General features: G+C 42.0%; 1 protein-coding gene across 1 annotated transcript in view; it reads left to right on the forward strand.

The window, feature by feature from the left end:
- The window catches only part of LOC126940470 (peptidyl-prolyl cis-trans isomerase NIMA-interacting 4-like), a 1,058,238-nt gene that overhangs the window by 131,584 nt on the left and 907,911 nt on the right, over positions 1-18,743 (forward strand). The gene's annotated exons all lie outside the window — the stretch shown is intronic.

Here is an 18,743-nt window from a genome sequence, read left to right on the forward strand (position 1 = left end):
GTCCCAAACTGGTAGCATCTCCATGCCTGGCAGAAACAATTAGAAATCCTATCTGAATGAAGTTTTCCTTAATTATAGGCTTCAAATTACCCCTGTGATTTTTTTTTTCAAATACAACATCTAATATCCAGTCAAAGATAACTAGGCAGGTAGGAAGCTAGACTCCATGAGAAAGAACCAGCAGAAGCAACAGATAACAGAAATAGATTCACAAGGCTTACATAGGAATTATCAGTATATAAAATAATCATGCTTACTATGTTTGAATCCATAAAAGATAAAACTTGTGGATCTCTGCAGAAACAGAAAAAGATAAAAAATGACAAAGCAGATTTTAAAACAGAATTTCATAGAAATAAAAACAATAAAATTTAAAACAACATGGATGGGTTAAACAGCAGATTCTGTGTGATTGAAGAGAATTAGTAAACTGAAGCATAAATCATAAGAAATTATACAGAATGCAGCATGAAGAAAAAAATGATTAAATAGTATATAGGTAGCCAGTAGGGGTGGGAGGGAGCAGGTGTCACTTCTTTGCCTCATGCCCCCTGTCACTACCTGCATGCCACCAGCACCATGAAGATCTGGACTTCAGAGCATATCTTTGACCACCCATGGGGCACTGTTACAACAGCTGCAATGCAGAAATATCCAAACCCTAGGAACCCAAGAACTGTTGGATTTGATGTACTGAACAAAAATACAGGTCCCTCTGGAAAGTTGTACAGCCACAGACTTTTCTACAGAGAGTGGGAACTGCCTTCCATTACGAATTCTCAAATATGGTTTATTCCAAAAGTGAAAGGGTGATTTGACATTAGACAATGGAATGTACCACATAAATAGCATAAGGGAGAAAAACTATATGATTATCTCAAGAGAGCCAGAAAAAGGTTTTGATAAAATTCAACATCTGTTATTACAAAAACTCTTGGTGAACTATGAGTAGAAGAGAACGTCCCTCATCTGATGAAAAGTATCTATAAACATCATACCTGAAACACTGAAGTGCTGGAAGCTTATGCTGTGAAACAAAGAACAACATGAGGATGTCTGCCAGTATCACTTCTTTACTGTATTTTGCTGGAGGTTTCAGCAAGTAGAGAAAAGCAAAAAAAAAAAAAAAAAAAAAAAAAAAAAAAAAAAAAAGAGTGGGGAGATTATAAATTATACAGATTAGATGCAAAGAATGAAAACTATCATTATTTGATAATGCTATGACTTGTATGTATAGAAAGTCCCAAATACTCTACAGACAAATTATCAGAATTAGTAAGTGAGCTTAACATAAGTGATCTTGTTGATGAAAACAAGGCCAATGTGCAAAAATCAATTGCATTTGGACATCTTACTGTGTGGGAAAGCAATGAAGCACTTAAAGACTAATGGGAGCAAGTCAAATGGACATAGGAGGCAGCTTGAAGAGGCTTCCACTGGCTGAAATTTGAGAGAATTTAAACATTGAAGAGAATAATGATGGTAATTAACTGTTAGTAATAAATAAAAATTCATGAGTACAGTGAGAGGAGAGAGACTTAATAATAAAGCTGCCTCTGAGACTACCCAGGAAGCTGCTGGGGCACTGGTGAAACTTACTAGGGAGCCCTTGTGTAGATGTTGCTAAAGTCACTGGAAAGTTGCCCTCAGGGATGCTGCTGAAACTTGCTAGGATGTGAAAACACCTGGGTGTCCCGCATGCCAGTGAGCACCACAGGAGCAAGAAGAAAAGAAAGCACTGGAAATAAGAAGAGAAGCCCCTGGCTTGTACAATGTCCTACCAGTGTCCCCCACTGACAAAGCCTAGCATCCTATCATCTGGCAAATTAGAAAAGTGTACAGGGTCCAGCTACAGTATCATAAAGCAGAGCTGAGAGGCAGTTAATCAATAAACACATACATATATATGTAACATGTATATTACATGTATTACATGTTTATGGTTTATTCCAAGAACAAAAGGTTGACTCGACATTAGACAATGGAATGCACCATTGTAATTACATTACAATTAATTGTAATGTACATTACAAATACATGACAAAAAATACATTACAAAAAATTGTAATGTATATTACAGTTTTTATTTAATATGCTGATAAAGTTAACTCTGGTTAAGCCAAAGTTGAAAGCTTTAAATTTAATTTACATTTGTATATGTGTGTATTTGGAGACATGGATATATAAAGATGTATTAAAATTATATTTAATTTTCTAAAGTAAACTTCTCAATAGGTCAGAAAAAGAGAAATCTTTGAGTATGTTTTCTTTGGGCATCACCATTGTAACTCACTTTAGCAAAAGTCCCTTATTTATCAAAAAAGCTCAAAGTTTTTAATAACTATGTCTCATTGCTGTACCCCTTCAAAATAGTACCTGTGACTATTTCTTGCCTTTAAATAACTATAACTTATATTCATATCTGACAGCTCTTGATGCCTATATTATAAACTATCTTTTGTTTTTTTTAGAATAGCTACCATGTAATTCAAAGATTTGCTCCATCCCCTTACAAAAGAATGAATCATAGAAATACTGAGATTTGCTGACTCTCTTTTCGGACTCAGCCCGCCTGCACCCAGGTGATTAAAAAGCTTTATTGCTCACACAAAGCCTGTTTGATGGTCTCTTCATACGGACACGCATGACATTTTGCTGCTGTGACTCAGATCGGGGGACCTCCCTTGGGAGATCAATCCCCTGTCCTTCTGCTCTTTGCTCCATGAGAAAGATCCACCTGCTACCTCGGGTCCTCAGACCCACCAGCCCAAGGAACATCTCGCAAACATCTCACCAATTTTAAATTGGGTGAGCGGCCTGTTTTTACTCTCGTCAACCTCCCTCTCTCACTATCCCTCAGCCTCTTTCTCCTCAAGAACTTAAAACCTCTTCAACTCACACCTGACCTAAAACCTAAATGCTTTATTTTCTTCTACAATGGCACTTGACCCCAATACAAACTCAACAGTAGTTCCAATAGCCAGAAAACGGCACTTTCAATTTTTCCATCCTACAAGATCTAAATAATAATTGTCGTAAAACGGGCAAACGGTCTGAGGTGCCTGACGTCCAAGCATTCTTTTACACATCGGTCCCTCCCTAGTCTCTGTTCCCAATGCAACTCGTCCCAAATCTTCCTTCTTTCCCTCCTGCCTGTCCCCTCAGTCCCAACCCCAAGCGTCGCTGAGTCTTTCTAATCTTCCTTTTCTACAGACCCATCTGACCTTTCCCCTCCTCACCAGGCTGAGCTAGGTCCCAACTTTTCCTCAGACTCCGCTCCCCTACCCTGTAATCCTTTTATCACCTCCCCTCCTCACACCCGGTCTGGCTTACAGTTTCGTTCCTCGACTAGCCCTCCCCCACCTGCCCAGCAATTTCCTCTTTAAAAAGTGGCTAGAGAGCTAAAGGCATAGTCAAGGTTAATGCTCCTTTTTCTTTATCCAACCTCTCCCAAATCAGTTAGTGTTAGGCTTTTTCATCAAATATGAAAAACCCAGCCCAGTTCATGGCCCGTTTAGCAGCAACCCTGAGATACTTTACAGCCGTAGACCCTGAAAGGTCAGAAGGCCGTCTTATTCTCAATATGCATTGTATTTTATTTTATTTTTTTATTTATTTATTTATTTTTTTTTTTTGAGACGGAGTCTCACGCTGTTGCCCAGGCTGGAGTGCAGTGGCGCGATCTCAGCTCACTGCAAGCTCCGCCTCCCGGGTTCCCGCCATTCTCCTGCCTCAGCCTCCTGAGTACCTGGGACTACAGGCGCCCGCCACCGCGCCCGGCTAATTTTTTGTATTTTTTAGTAGAGACGGGGTTTCACTGTGGTCTCGATCTCCTGACCTTGTGATCCGCCCGCCTCGGCCTCCCAAAGTGCTGGGATTACAGGCTTGAGCCACCGCGATCTGCTCCCGACATTTAATAAAAGCTCCAACAATTAAATTCCGGCCCTCAAACCCCACAATAGGACTTAATAAACCTCACCTTCAAGGTGTACAATAATAGAGTAGAGACAGCCAAGTAGCAACTTATTTCTAAGTTGCAATTCCTTGCCTCCACTGTGAGACGAACCCCAGCCACATCTCCAGCACACAAGAACTTCCAAATGCCCGAACCACAGCTGCCAGGGGTTCCTCCAGAACCTCCTCCCCCAGGAGCTTGCTACAAGTGCCAGAAATCTGGCCACTGGGCCAGGGAATGCCCGCAGCCCGGGATTCTTCCTAAGCCATGTCCCATCTGTGCAGGACCCCACTGGAAACTGGACTGTCCAACTCGCCCACTCCCAGAACCCCTGGAGCTCTGGTCCAAGGCTCTCTGACTCCTTCCCAGACCTTCTCGGCTTAGCGGCTGAAGACTGACACTACCCCATTGCCTCAGAAGCTTCCCAGGCCATCACAGACGCTTTGGGTAACTCTTACAGTGGAGGGTAAGTCCGTCCCCTTCTTAATCAATACTGAGGCTACCCACTCCACATTACCTTCTTTTCAAGGGCCTCTTTCCCTTGCCGCCATAACTGTTGTAGGTCTTGACAGCCAGGCTTCTAAACCTCTTAAAACTCCCCAACTCTGGTGCCAATTTGGATGACATTCTTTTATACACTCCTTTTTAATTATCCCCACCTGCCCAGCTCCCTTATTAGGTCGAGATATTTTAACTAAATTATCTGCTTCCCTGACTATTCCTAGGCTACAGCCGCACCTCATTGCCACCTTTTCCCCAGTTCAAAGCCTCCTTTGCATCTTCTTTTGATATTCCCCCACCTTAACCCACAAGTATGGGACATCTCTACTCCCTACCATCCCATTAAAACCTAATCACCCTTACCCCAATCAATGCCAATATCCCATCCCACAGCACGCTTTAAAAGGATTAAAGCCTGTTATCACTCGCCTGCTACAGCATGGCCTTTTAAAGCCTGTAAACTCCCCTGACAATTCCCCCATTTTACCTGTCCTAAAACCAGACAAGGCTTACAGGTTAGTTCAATATCTGCACCTTATCAACCAAATTGTTTGCCTATCCACCCTGTGGTGCCAAACCCATATCCTCTCCTATCCTCAATACCTCCCTCCACAACCCGTTATTCTGTTCTGGATCTCAAACATACTTTCTTTACTATTCCTTTGCACCCTTCATCCCAGCCTCTCTTCGCTTTCACTTAGACTGACCCTGACACCCATCAGGCTCAGCAAATTACCTGGGCTCTACAGCCGCAGGGCTTCACAGACAGCCCCCATTATTTCAATGAAGCCCAAATTTTCTCCCCATGTGTTATCTATCTCGGCATAATTCTCATAAAAATACATGTGCTCTCCCTGCTGATCGTGTCCGGCTAATCTCCCAAACCCCAATCCCTTCTACAAAACAACAACTCCTTTCCTTCCTCGGCATGGTTAGTGCGGTCAGAATTCTTACACAAAAGCCAGGACTGCATCCTGTAGCCTTTCTGTCCGAACAACTTGACCTTACTCTTTTAGCCTAGCCCTCCTGTCTGCGTGCAGCAGCTGCCACTGCTTTAATACTGTTAGAGGCCCTACAAATCGCAAATTATGCTCAACTCTCTACAGTTCTCATAACTTCCAAAATCTATATTCTTCCCCCAACCATCACTCAAGACAACGCTTATGCTGATAAGTTAGCGAAAAAAGCAGCTAGCGTTCCAACTTCTATCCCTCAACTTCTATCCCTCACGGCAGTTTTCCTCCTTCACATCGGCCACTCCCACCTACTCCCCCGCTGAAACTTTCACCTATCAATCTCTTCCCACACAAGGCAAATGGTTCTTCGACCAAGGAAAATATCTCCTTCCAGCCTCATAGGCCCATTCTATTCTGTCATCGTTTCATAACCTCTTCCATCTAGGTTACAGGCGCTAGCCCACCTCTTAGAACCTCTCATTTCCTTTCCATCATGGAAATCTATCCTCAAGATCACTTCTCAGTGTTCCATCTGCTATTCTACTATTCCTCAGGAATTTCTCAGGCCCCCTCCCTTCCCTACACATCAAACTCGAGGTTTTTGCCCCCACCCAGGATGGGCAAATTGACTTTACTCACATGCCTCCAGTCAGGAAACTAAAATACCTCTTGGTCTGGGTAGACACTTTCACTGGATAAGCAGAGGCCTTTCCCACAAGGTCTGAGAAGGCCACCATGGTCTTTTCTTCCCTGCTATCAGACATAATTCCTCGGTTTGGCCTTCCCACCTCTATACAGTCTGATAATGGACCAGCCTTTACTAGTCAAATCACCCAAGCAGTTTCTCAGGCTCTTGGTATTCAGTGAAATTTTTATATCCTTTACCGTCCTCAATCTTCAGGAAAGGTAGAACGGACTAATGGTCTTTTAAAAACACACCTCACCAAGCTCAGTCACCAACTTAAAAAGGATTGGACAATACTTTTACCACTTTCCCTTCTCAGAATTAGGACCTGTCCTCAGAATGCTCCAGGTTCCAGCCCATTTGAGCTCCTGTGTGGACACTCCTTTTTATTAGGTCCCAGTCTCGTTCCAGACACCAGACCAACTTGGACTGCACCCCAAAAAACTTGTCATCCCTAGTATCTTCTGTCTAGTCATACTCCTATTCACTGTTCTCAACTACTCATAAATGCCCTGCTCATGTTTACACTGCCGGTTTACACTGTTTCTCCAAGCCATCACAGCTGATATCTCCTGGTGCTATCCCAAACCACCACTCTAAATTCCCTCTTAAAGTAAATAAATAATCTTTGGTGGCAGGGCTATGCTGAACCTCCTTGGGCACTCTCTAATTAGATGTCCTAGGTCCTCCCAATTCTTAGTCCTTTAATACCTGTTTTTTCTCCTTCTTTTATTTGGACCTTGTATCTTCCATTTAGTTTCTCAATTCATCCAAAACCATATCCAGGCCATCACCAATCATTCTATACGACAAATGTTTCTTCTAACAACCCCACAATATCACCCCTTACCACAAGATCTCCCTTCAGCTTAATCTCTCCCACTCTAGGTTCCCACACCACCCCTAATCCCACTTGAAGCAGCCCTGAGAAACATCGCCCATTCTCTCTCCATGCCACCCCCCAAAAATGTTTACCGCCCCAGCACTTCACCACTATTTTGTTTTATTTTTCTTATTAATATAAGAAGGCAGGAATATCAGGCCTCTGAGCCCAAACCAAGCCATCGCATCCCCTGTGACTTGCATGTATACGCCCAGATGGCCTGAAGTAACTGAAGAATCACAAAAGAAGTGCAAATGCCCTGCCCCGCCTTAACTGATGACATGCCACCACAAAAGAAGTGAAAATGGCCGGTCCTTGCCTTAAGTGATGACATTACCTTGTGAAAGTCCTTTTCCTGGCTCATCCTGGCTCAAAACCTCTCCCACTGAGCACCTTGTGACCCCAACTCCTGCCCACCAGAGAACAACCCCCCTTTGACTGTAATTTTCCTTTACCTACCCAAATCCTATAAAACAGGCCCACCCTTATCTCCCCTTCGCTGACTCTCTTTCGGACTCAGCCCGCCTGCACCCAGGTGATTGAAAAGCTTTATTGCTCACAAAAAAAAAAAGAAATACTGAGATTTGCTTTACATTCTCCAAATTTTAGATAATGCCTAACTTTAGATAAATGTGTTTCAGTGACTATGAAATTCTTTTTTCGAGTTAAAGTAATACACTCTTGCTCAATCACAATTATTGGTACAATAACAGTCTAAAAATTGAGAGAAGACCTTTTTAGTAAATCATTCAGAAACAGTTGGATATCCGTAGGGAAAAAAATTAACTTGTCCCCACTTCACAAACATATACAAAAATCAATTTTATATCTAAATATGAAAATTAAACTATAGAACTCTAGTAGATAATACTAGATAATTTTTCCATGATCTCGGACATGTCAAGGAAAAAAATGGGTAAATTGGAGTACATTGAAATTACAAGCTTCAGTTCATAGAAGACACCATGAAGAGAATGAAAAAGGAAGCTATAGAATAGGAGAAGAAATTAACAATAAAAATAATTGACATAGGGCTTATTTACAGGCTAAAGAACTTCCACAAAGCAGTGAGAAAAAACAACCCAATAGAAGAAGGGCAAATGACTTAAACAGGTACTTCACAATATGGGAAATGCAAATACTAAATAAATATATATATGTAAAGCATACAACCTTATTAATAATCAGGTAAATGCAAATCAGGCATTAGATTCTCATAAGGCGCACGTAACCTAGATCCCTCACAAATTAATTAATGCAAATTAATGCAAATTAAAACAACACCAAAGGCCTGGCACACTGGCTTACACCTGTAATCCCAGCACTTTGGGAGGCCAAGATGGGTGGATCACAAGGTCAGGAGATCGAGACCATCCTGGCTAACACCGTGAAACCCCGTCTCTACTAAAAATACAAAAATGTAGCCAGGCATGGCAGTGTGCGCTTGTAGTCCCAGCTGCTGGGGAGGCTGAGGCAGGAGAATGGTGTGAACCCAGGAGGTGGAACTTGCAGTGAGCCAAGATCGTGCCACTGCACTCCAGCCTGGGTGACAGAGTGAGACACCATCTCAAAAAAAAAAAAAAAAAAAAAAAAAAAACCACACCAAAATATTACTATATAAGCACCAGAACACATAAAATGTAAAAGACTGACAATAACAACTGTTGGCAAAGATGTGAAACAACAGGATCTTTCATACATTGCTAGTGGGAATGTAGCCTGGACAGCCACTTTCAAAAATAGTTTCAGATTAGCTACTAAAGTTGAAAATACCCATATCACAGCCAGAAAGGTATATATCCTGATACAAACATACATGCATACATATATACACATACACACACACACACACATATCCAAATGTTATGTGTCCAAGAGTAATGTATATACCAATAGATATATAAAAGAATGTTCAGAGTAGCACTATTAGAAGCAGCTAAAAAATGGGGACAACCCCCAAATCCTCAATATGCACCTGTTTGAAATAATTTTGATCTATTCATGCAATTTTATATTGCACAAACGTAACATTGAATACAAGAAGTCAAACATAAAATACATACTATACGATGTCATTTTCTTACAGCTCAAAAAAATGGGCAACAGGCCGGGCGCGGTGGCTCAAGCCTGTAATCCCAGCACTTTGGGAGGCCGAGGCGGGCGGATCACAAGGTCAGGAGATCGAGACCACAGTGAAACCCCGTCTCTACTAAAAATACAAAAAATTAGCCGGGCGCGGTGGCGGGCGCCTGTAGTCCCAGGTACTCAGGAGGCTGAGGCAGGAGAATGGCGGGAACCCGGGAGGCGGAGCTTGCAGTGAGCCGAGATCGCGCCACTGCACTCCAGCCTGGGCAACAGCGTGAGACTCCGTCTCAAAAAAAAAAAAAAAAAAAAATGGGCAACAGCAAACTTTATGCATAGGTGTAAAAAAAAATAAAAAGAAAAGCGAGAAAGTGATTATTCTAAAAGTTAGGAGGGTGGTTACCCTTGGGGAACATGGTAGACTTTCTGAGGAGGTGAATGCTTGTGCTTTGACCTGGTAAGTACTCACACTTAGACCACGAGTTGCTACATTTCTGTTTACACTTTTCTGAATGTACCCTCTATTTCACGACACAAATGGATTGTGTTGGGTGTGGTGACTTAATGCCTATAATCTCAGCACTTTGGGAGGCTGAGGCGGGCGGATCACCTGAGGTTGGGAGTTTGAGACCAGCCTGACTAACATGGAAAACCCCGTATCTACTAAAAATATATATATATACACAAAAATTAGCCAGGCGTGGTGGCACATGACTGTAATCCCAGGTACTGTGGAGGCTGAGGCAGGAGAATCACTTGAACCCAGGAGGCAGAGGTTGTGGTAAGCCAAGATTGCGCCATTGCACTCCAACCTGGGCAACAAGAGTGAAACTCCGTCTCAAAAAAAAAAAAGAAAAAAAAAAAAGTCAAAGTTCAAAGTCCTTTTAAAAAGTCTTGTGTATATTATCTAACTTCTCTGAACTTCAGTTTCACCATCATCTTTAAAATAATATCTGTGGTATTATATACAATAATATAATATCTGTGGTATTGTAAGAGCTAAAGATTCAGAATATCATGATACCTCAATACAAAGTTTCTTTGTTTCCCCCCAACATCCAAACAGCCGACTCTCCCACATGAGCAGTAGGGGCAGATTTCTTGAGGGGTTCACAGGAGCAAAAGATTTTGGGCACCATCTTTCCCCTACTTGCCTGGGCCCTGGTGACCATTGGTTGAAGGGAAGAATATTTTTTCTCTCTCTCTCAAGTAGAGACCTATGCCCACCTCTACTCCTGTTCTCTGAGGCCCTCAGGCATGTGGAGCTAGTTAGTGGCAGACTGAGAGAGTGTAGGAGAAGAAAACAAACAGAACAAATGCCCAAACCCAAAGTTCTTGAAACAAAGGAATGTTTCAGACAGAAAACATGGTAGACAGTGTGAGATGGAGCAGACAAGTCTCAGGCAGACTGCAAGAGCCAATTTACCCCCACGTGATGGAAGAAGCAACAAGTGAAGGAAGGGTCAGCAGGAGCATAGGAATGTTACTTACCCAGTGCACTGTTGTGTCTGGAGTTGGTTCCTTCCAGTGGGTTCATGGTATCACTGACTTCAAGAATGAAGCCACTGACCTTTGCAGTGAGTGTTACAGCTCTTAAAGGTGGTATGGACCCAAAAAGTGAGCAACAGCAAGATTTATTGTGAAGAGCAAAAGAACAAAGCTTCCACAGCATGGAAGGGAATCCGAGTGGGTTGCCACTGCTGGCTAGGGTGGCCAGCTTTTATTCCCATATTTGTCCCCGCCCATGTCCTGCTGATTGGTCCATTTTACAGAGCTCTGATTGGTCCATTTTACAAACCTCTAGCTAGCTACAGAGCGCTGATTGGTGCATTTTACAAAACTTTTGCTAGCCACAGAGTGCTGATTGGTGCGTTTTTACAGAGGCTGATTGGTGCATTTTACAATCCTCTTCTAAGACAGAAGAGTTCTCCAAGTCCCCACTCGACCCAGGAAGTCCAGCTGGCTTTACCTCTCAATCCCCGCTCTAAACAGTACACCCTAACTGCTCTTTGGAACTGGGCAATGACCACTCTAGTTACTTCCTGCTGGATAGGGGTGAAGAAGGGGCCTTGCAGTGGTAGTGTCCTCCAGAGAGGAACTCTCTAGGCCAGCCAGAGGACCAGAGGGTTGATTAAAGGGTCCTCGGTAGAAGTTGAGTGTTGAGCTCATTTGGGGTTCCATTTGTAAGACCATCTGTAGCTTGATGGCCTTGATCCTGGAGGAAACAAATTTGACAAGGAGCTTAAAAATTCAGATCCCAAAGGTGAGTAATAGCAAGATGGCTGTCACGGGACCTATAAAGGGGAAAAGCCATGTCGTCCAGCTCCAGAGGTTGGTATAAGAGTTTGAAAGGCATTGTCAGATTTCAGAAACCTTTTCCCATAAACGTTGGGTAGCATTTCGTACTATCCCTGACTGGTTAGTGTAAAAATAACACTCTTCCCCTAAGAAGGTGCAAAGTCCTGCTTTTTCAGCAGTGAGGAGGTCTAGGCCTCAGAGGTTTTGGAGAGTCACTGCTGCCAAAGAGTCTATTTGGGACTGTAGAGTAAGGATAGATTTTGTTATTTCTTGCAAACTGTCTGAGAAATTATTTGACAGTGTGTGGTAGTAGGATAATGAAGTAGATAAACCTGCTATTCCGGTTCCTGTAGCAGTGGCCATTCCTAAACCTATAAGAAGAGGTGTTAGTTGTATGGTCCTGAGCTGACTGGACTTGAGCTTTGAGGGGCACTGATAGGATCTGATTTCCATAAGATTAGAAGTTAGGATAATACATGTTACACTGTTAACTTTTAGCAAACTTTACTTTTGTTGAAAACCTTGTAAGTTTGGGATTTCAATTATTCTTTGCTCTTAATAAGACCTCGTTCAGTCCATATTAACTTAGAATTGGTAGAGATAGCTCCTTCCTGATTCTGTAAGTACTTTAAGGTTTAGCTAAGTGCAAACAGCTAGCAAGTTTGAGCAGACAAATTATTAGGCAATTTTCCTAACTCTGCTTCTGCAAGAGTTTGCTTATCACTTACTGAATACCCATTTTGTCTTTTTCCCTTAACCACCCAGGAGGAGCCATCTATAGTTCTGTCCTGAAGGGAATTCCTCCTAGGTCTGGTTGGACCTTTGTATGGTAATTAAGATTTAGATCCCCTGTTAGGAAACCTGCTGGGTTAAGGATTTTTGATAGGAAGTCGACGGGTTGCCAGTGGCCTCAGTGCTGGCTGCACCCTTGTTTACACTGACAACAAGGTGGTATTGGAGTGTTGCAGGGTCACACGGAGAAGACCTTCAATTATCAATTATAGGTTTTAAATTTACCCTGGATTTTAAAGAAATAGGGTACATTGTTTTTTCTTTACTACTTTTACCTCTCTCTCTCTTTCTCTCTTTCCTTCTCTCTTTGACTTTCTCTTTCTCTCTCTGACTGTCTCTCTGTCTCTTCCTCTCTATCCTTCTCTCTGACTTTCTGTCTGTGTGACTCAGACAGAGGTTCTTGGTTCTCACCTCTGCCTCCACCAGAAGCCCCACCTGTAACAGGTAGGAGCAAAGGTTTACCCTCCCACCCCCAGAGGACCAACCTAAGAGAGAGGTACAAATGAACTCCAGTTCTATTATGGGTTAAGGGATCTCGTAGTAGAAACTAACTACTGTGTTTAACATGATTTATAAGGAAAATACTTTCCAACCTCCAAACATGCAGGACTAATTTGTAAATTCCTCTATGCACTTATTTATTTAAAATTAATATAATTTATGATTATGCCTTCTGAAAATATCTGGAGCTGTTAACTAAAACCCAAGTAAAGAGGTAAAGCATACTCATTAAAAACAACCAGAAAAACAATAATTTTAAGAGACTGTAGTAAAGGTTATCAGGCAACTAGGAAAAATTGATTACTGTCGTTGAGGACAAGATCTACTACCAAGACTCCTGGCAGTTCAGTGTGGTGAAACAAATGTCCTCTATGGTTTCCCTACAGGACGGTGACCCAAGGACTGACTGGGAAGAGGGAGCTTGCTGCTAAAGAATCCAGGGCATATGCAGGTGCTTTAACATCGCTGGGCCTGTTTCTCTCCTCTGTAAAAATGACGGGATTCACCAGATGACATTTAAGGTCATTTTTAGTTCTAGAAAGTTGTGATTCATTCTTGATTCATTGGTCAATATTTTTAAATGTCCCAGTTCATTCTGAGAAGCAATTTATTTTTCCTGGTATTAATTTGTAGGGGAAATGTGTCACAAGAGTTCTTGATATCAGGTGCACTGAATCACCCAACTAACAATGTGCTCACTAGTTTTGCAAAGAATACAGAACTGCACATTTAGAAAGATTTTCTTGTATCTTCCCTTTTAAAACTTGAGGACAAAAAATATAGATGAGCTCAGTGCTTCCTAAAGTTTGTTCCATTGGTACTGCGAGACACAATTTGAAAATTTTAAATGAAAATAAGGAGCAAAATTCACAATGAGTATTAGCTTATCAAGGTGCATAAAGATAGGTAGGAAAGACTTTTTTAAACCCAAGGTTTCTCAAAACTTCATTTGCATTAAACCAATTTAATACCTAATATAGCTCACATTCTGAAGAACTCACTTTAGAAAATGTTAACGTTCCATTTCTCTTTACTTGCTTCCAGCAAAAATGTTCAAGAGATTTGACCAGGAATGTTGCCTCAAGCTCTTCCTCTCCCACTCCAATGGAGCTTTCCGTTTTTCCACTCTGGTGAAATGACTCTGAATAATGTCAATGAAAACCCTCATGCTCTCAATCCCATAGGCTCGTGCCTATACCACCTTCCACAGCCCACTAGCTGAATTCCACTGATGGCTGCTCCTACATTCTAGAAGCAGTCTCTTCTCTTGGCATTTGTCTGGCTGTACTTTGTTTCCTCTTCCATCACTGCCCTCCTTCCCAGCCTCCTCTTTGAAGTCTGTTTGGCCAGACTTCAAAGTAGGGCTGTTCCTCCGTGTGCCGGGTCTTCTCATTTCTGCCTTATCTATCTACACCCTTCCTCTGGGTCATCTTTTCCTTCCCTGCAATGTTAAATGCCATATTTGTGCTTACAGCTCCACAATTTGGTCTCCAGCCCAACCCTCTTTGTCATATTTTGTTCCCCCTTTCTCACTATGCCCCTAGAAGACGCATTACAGTTTTCTGTGTTGGGGCTTCAGATGCTGTCTCCTGTTCCTGAGACACTCAGCTTGTGGCTTTTCCTGTTTCTTCTTTTGTCATCTTAAATGTCACTTTTTCAGAAAGGCTTTATCTCTGAGTTTTCCTTATCTAACATAAGCACTCTGCCAATCATTCTCCATCACATATCCTATTTGTTTTCTTTTTAACATTTGTTCAAGCTATCAATGCTTTGTTTATTTGTGACTTTTTTGATTACTTGTCGAACAGGTTCCAAGAGTGCTGAACTATGTTTTCCCAAGTGCCTAGCACACTGCCAGATGCATTGTAGGTCCCTGATAAATTTTTGTTGAATAACTAAATGAATATGGTTCTTCTGATTTCTTAAGCTAACAGAGTCCTCCTCATGCTGTTTTCTGGTGATCTAGGTATACAGCCTAAAACAGAGCGCTTAGATATCTCTCCAAAGTATCAAAGCTTCAAGGGAGGTGATATAGTTTGGATACTTGTCCCGTCCAAACCTCATGTGGAAAATCGATCCTCAGTGTTGGAGATAGGGCCTAGTAGGAGGCATTTGGGTCATGGGGGTGGATACCTCATGAATGACTTGGTGCCTTTTTTGCTGCAGTAATGAGTGACTTCTCACTCTACTACTTACAGTGAGAGCTGGTTGTTTAAAAAAGAGCCTCTAGGCCAGGCGTGGTGGCTCACGCCTGTAATCCCAGGACTTTGGTAGGCCGAGGTGGGTGGATCATGAGGTCAGGAGTTCAAGACCAGCCTGGCCAATATGGCGAAACCCTGTCTCTACTAAAAATACAAAAATTAGCAGGGCATGGTGGCAGGTGTCTGTAATCCCAGCTACTCAGGAGGCTGAGGCAGGAGAATTGCTTGAACCTGGGAGGTGGAGGTTGCAGTGAGCCAAGATCGTGCCATTGCACTCCAGCCTGGGTGACAAGAGCAAGACTCCATCTCAGGGAAAAAAAACAAAAAACAAAAAACAAAAACCTGCCTCCTCCTCTCTCTTTAGCTCCCTCTCTCACCATGTGCCATGCTTCTTGTACAGCCTGCAAAACCATGAGCAAAATACACCTCTTTTCTTTACAAATTACCCAGCCTCAGGTATTTCTTTATAGCAATGCAAAACAGACTAACACAAAAGGTTTGAGGAAGAGGTGGATGACAGACAATTCCTGGTCTACTTCTATGAAGAGTTCCCTAAATGCCAATTCTGGGACATTATATTTTCCTAAGATGGCCACAAACATGCCTCCCAGCCCACATAATCTTCTTTAAAATATGACTTTGACATTCCTCCTGTTGATTGATAGGGTCTATATTCCTATATGGAATCTAGGCAAGTTTATAACTTTAGCAGAAATGATACTGTGTCTTTCAATTTCCCTTGAGCTTGAGCAAAGAAACAAACAAACAAGAAACAAGGCTACATCATAAAAGGCAATACAGCTTCCACCTGGTCCTCTAGGGATGCTTTCTCTTGAAACCTAGCTACCACCCCAGGAGAATGTCCAAGCTGCTACATGCAGAGGCCATGTTTAGGTGTTCTGGACAATAGCCTCAGCTGTGGTTACAGATGAAAGCCAGTATCAATACCAGATATGTGAGTGAGGAAACCTTCTAGATGATCCCAGTCCCCCAGTTAGCAAGTAACCCCAGCCTTTGAGTGTCCTGGTTGGAGCCTCTAACATGTAGCAGAAATAAGCCATCCTTAGACGTCCACTGTTCAAATTCCTGACCCACAAAATCCATGAGCATAAGACAGTTTTTGGGGGCCATTTTGTTTTGGGGTTTGTTGCAGCAGTAAATACGAATATACTTTGTTATTAGTTATAGAAAAATGTCTAACCTCCCAATATCAACTGGACAGCATCGAAAATTTGCAAGCAGGGACTGTGTTTGGAGAGATGAACAGTTCTTTCAGATCTATATAAAAGTAACGTGCAGTGGTGCACTAGAGATAGCCCAGACTGGCATGTGAGAGCCAGTTGTGTGCAACTCTCCCCAGCTGGTCATGGTGGGAGTATTTACACCTTGAAAACTGGCATTCAGGGCTTTATTTTTTTCCCAGTGAATTGGTTTACCAGCATACCACTGGAAATTGCAGCTTCACTTCTTGATCTATTATTGAATTTCTGCCTTATTGCGAAACAAAACAAAAAGAAAAAATATTGGCTTTGTTGCCAGTTTTTCCACTAAGGCTGTTTAAGGCTGGTCTGTGGTGTTCCAAGAGCTGCTCATGAGCCTAAGACTTGTAGGTTGGCTTCCTGTGTTCTAGTGTTCTCTGTAAGTGCTTCCACATGGGCTGTCCCATCCCTGCAGCATCCTTGACATACAGTGATAGGCAGAGGTAGAGCAGGCTCGAATGTTCTGGAATGGGCCAAATGGCCCCATGATTCCCTAGAAACGAGGGATTTTCCTCTCTTCACATAGTATGCGTCCATGAAAAGCTCTCCTGCTGGCCACAGCTAGGCTACCAAAGGCTTGGCCAGCAGGCTCAGCACAACTGCAGTTTTAGATGGTGAGGCATAGCAGGCAACTTCCATACTCCTCTCTGTTGTGGCTGAGGACCACATATGGGACTGAGATGTGCACAAAAAAATGAATCAGGCCGGCAGGGCACAGTAGCTCAAGCCTGTAATCCCAGCACCTTGGGAGGCTGAGACGGGAGGATCACCTGAGGTCAGGAGTTCGAAACCAGCCTCGCCAACATGGTGAAACCCAGTCTCTACTAAAAATACAAAAGAATTAGCCAGGCATGTGGCAGGCACCTGTAGTCCCAGCTACTCGGGAGGCTGAGGCAGGAGAATTGCCTGAACCCAGGAGGTGGAGGTTGCAGTGAGTAGAGATGGTGCCATTGCACTCCAGCCTGGGCAACAAAAGTGAAACTCCATCTCAAAAAAAAAAAAAAAAAAAAAAGAAAAAGAAAAAAGAAAGAAAGAATCAGGCCCACAAGTTGAGCCTTTAATAAAGGCTTAAGGAATTGAATTATTAAGTCAATCTCCCAGTGCATAAGTGGTACTTTCCGCTGCCACTTTAATAAATTACATCTCCAGTGTATTATTTGCATAGCTATTAAATATCTTCATTATTAGAATAGGAAATTGGGCAGCAAGAGATGAAGTATCAAGCCCTGTGTTAGTCTAACACAGTGGGAATACTAAGAGTGAAAACCAAGTTTTCCATTTATTCAAACTACAGTTTGAGGAAGAAATACTTTAAACTATTTTAAGCATTTCCATTAACAATTTATCTTACAAATGTATTTACACATGGACAAGTTAACAAAGAGGTATTATAAGGATGTTGATCAAGGCATTGTTTGAATTCATAGTAACTTACTAGTTTAAAACATGATACTCTATGCAATAAAATATAAAAGGAAAAACTTTTTCAAAAGGAGGTAGATGTGTATGTATTCATATAGGAACATCTCTAAAATATATTAAGTGAAAAAATAAAGTCAAAGCATAGTCTGTTTGTAATATTGCAAGTTGGTGAAAGATAATACATTCATATATGTGAGTACATGCATGGAAAATGTCTGGAAGGAAGCAGGAAAAACTTGGAGAGAATTAGGTAAATGGGACAAGACATTTTGGGTAGAAAATACCTTGTTTTTCACTGTGTTAGGCTTTATACTGTTTGAAATTTTTACCATTTGCACATATTTTTAAGCTTAAGAAATCACATCCCTAACTCAATAATGACTTAGTATTTAATAGAGTAATTTTTGTTAAGATACTCGAAATATTCTATGGTTTGAATGTATTTCCCAAAAGTTCATGTGTTGGCTGAAAATTTTGTTCCCAATGCAGTAGTATTGAGAGTTGGAACATTTGGGAGCTGTTTGGGTCTTAAAGGTTCTGTCCTCATGAATGAGCTAATCCACTCATGAATTAATGGATTATCGAGGGAGTGGGTTAGTTATCACAAGAGTGGGCCTGTTATAAAAGCCAGTTGGGCCAACTCTCATGAGCCCCCTCACCACGTGATGACCTACGCCACCTCAACACTCTGCAGAGCGTCCCCACCAGCAAAAAGGCCCTCACCAGATACGGCCCCTAAATCTTGGATGTCCCAGCCTCCAGAACTAAAAGATATCAGTTATTTTCTTTGTAAAATTCCCAGTCTCAAGTACTCGGTTATAGCAAAAGGAAGCGGACTGAGATAAAATCCTTTTAGACAATTTTTTCCTCTTCATTTCTATTGTGTCTGAGACCCCTCAGTTTTCATCTTTGGTTACATGGACACAACCTTGGAAATTTGCTGCTACCTCAAGCAGCTCACAGAGGCATTTGTCTGCAAATACATTGTCTGTTTCGTTTATCACTGTATCTCCAGCACCTAGAACAGCACCTGGTGCACAGTAGGAGCAAATCATTAAAATACATAGCATGTCAGATGGTGGCTAGTGCGATGAAGAAAATAAAGCAGAGCCGGGAAGGGTGAGGTATAATTTTTAAAAGCTGATCAGGGAAAGTTTCCTTGGTAAGTTGATAATTGAGTAAAAACTTAAAGAATTTCGTAAAGCAAG

Source organism: Macaca thibetana, chromosome 17 (assembly GCF_024542745.1).
Source record: "Macaca thibetana thibetana isolate TM-01 chromosome 17, ASM2454274v1, whole genome shotgun sequence".
Taxonomy (NCBI): Eukaryota; Metazoa; Chordata; class Mammalia; order Primates; family Cercopithecidae; genus Macaca; species Macaca thibetana.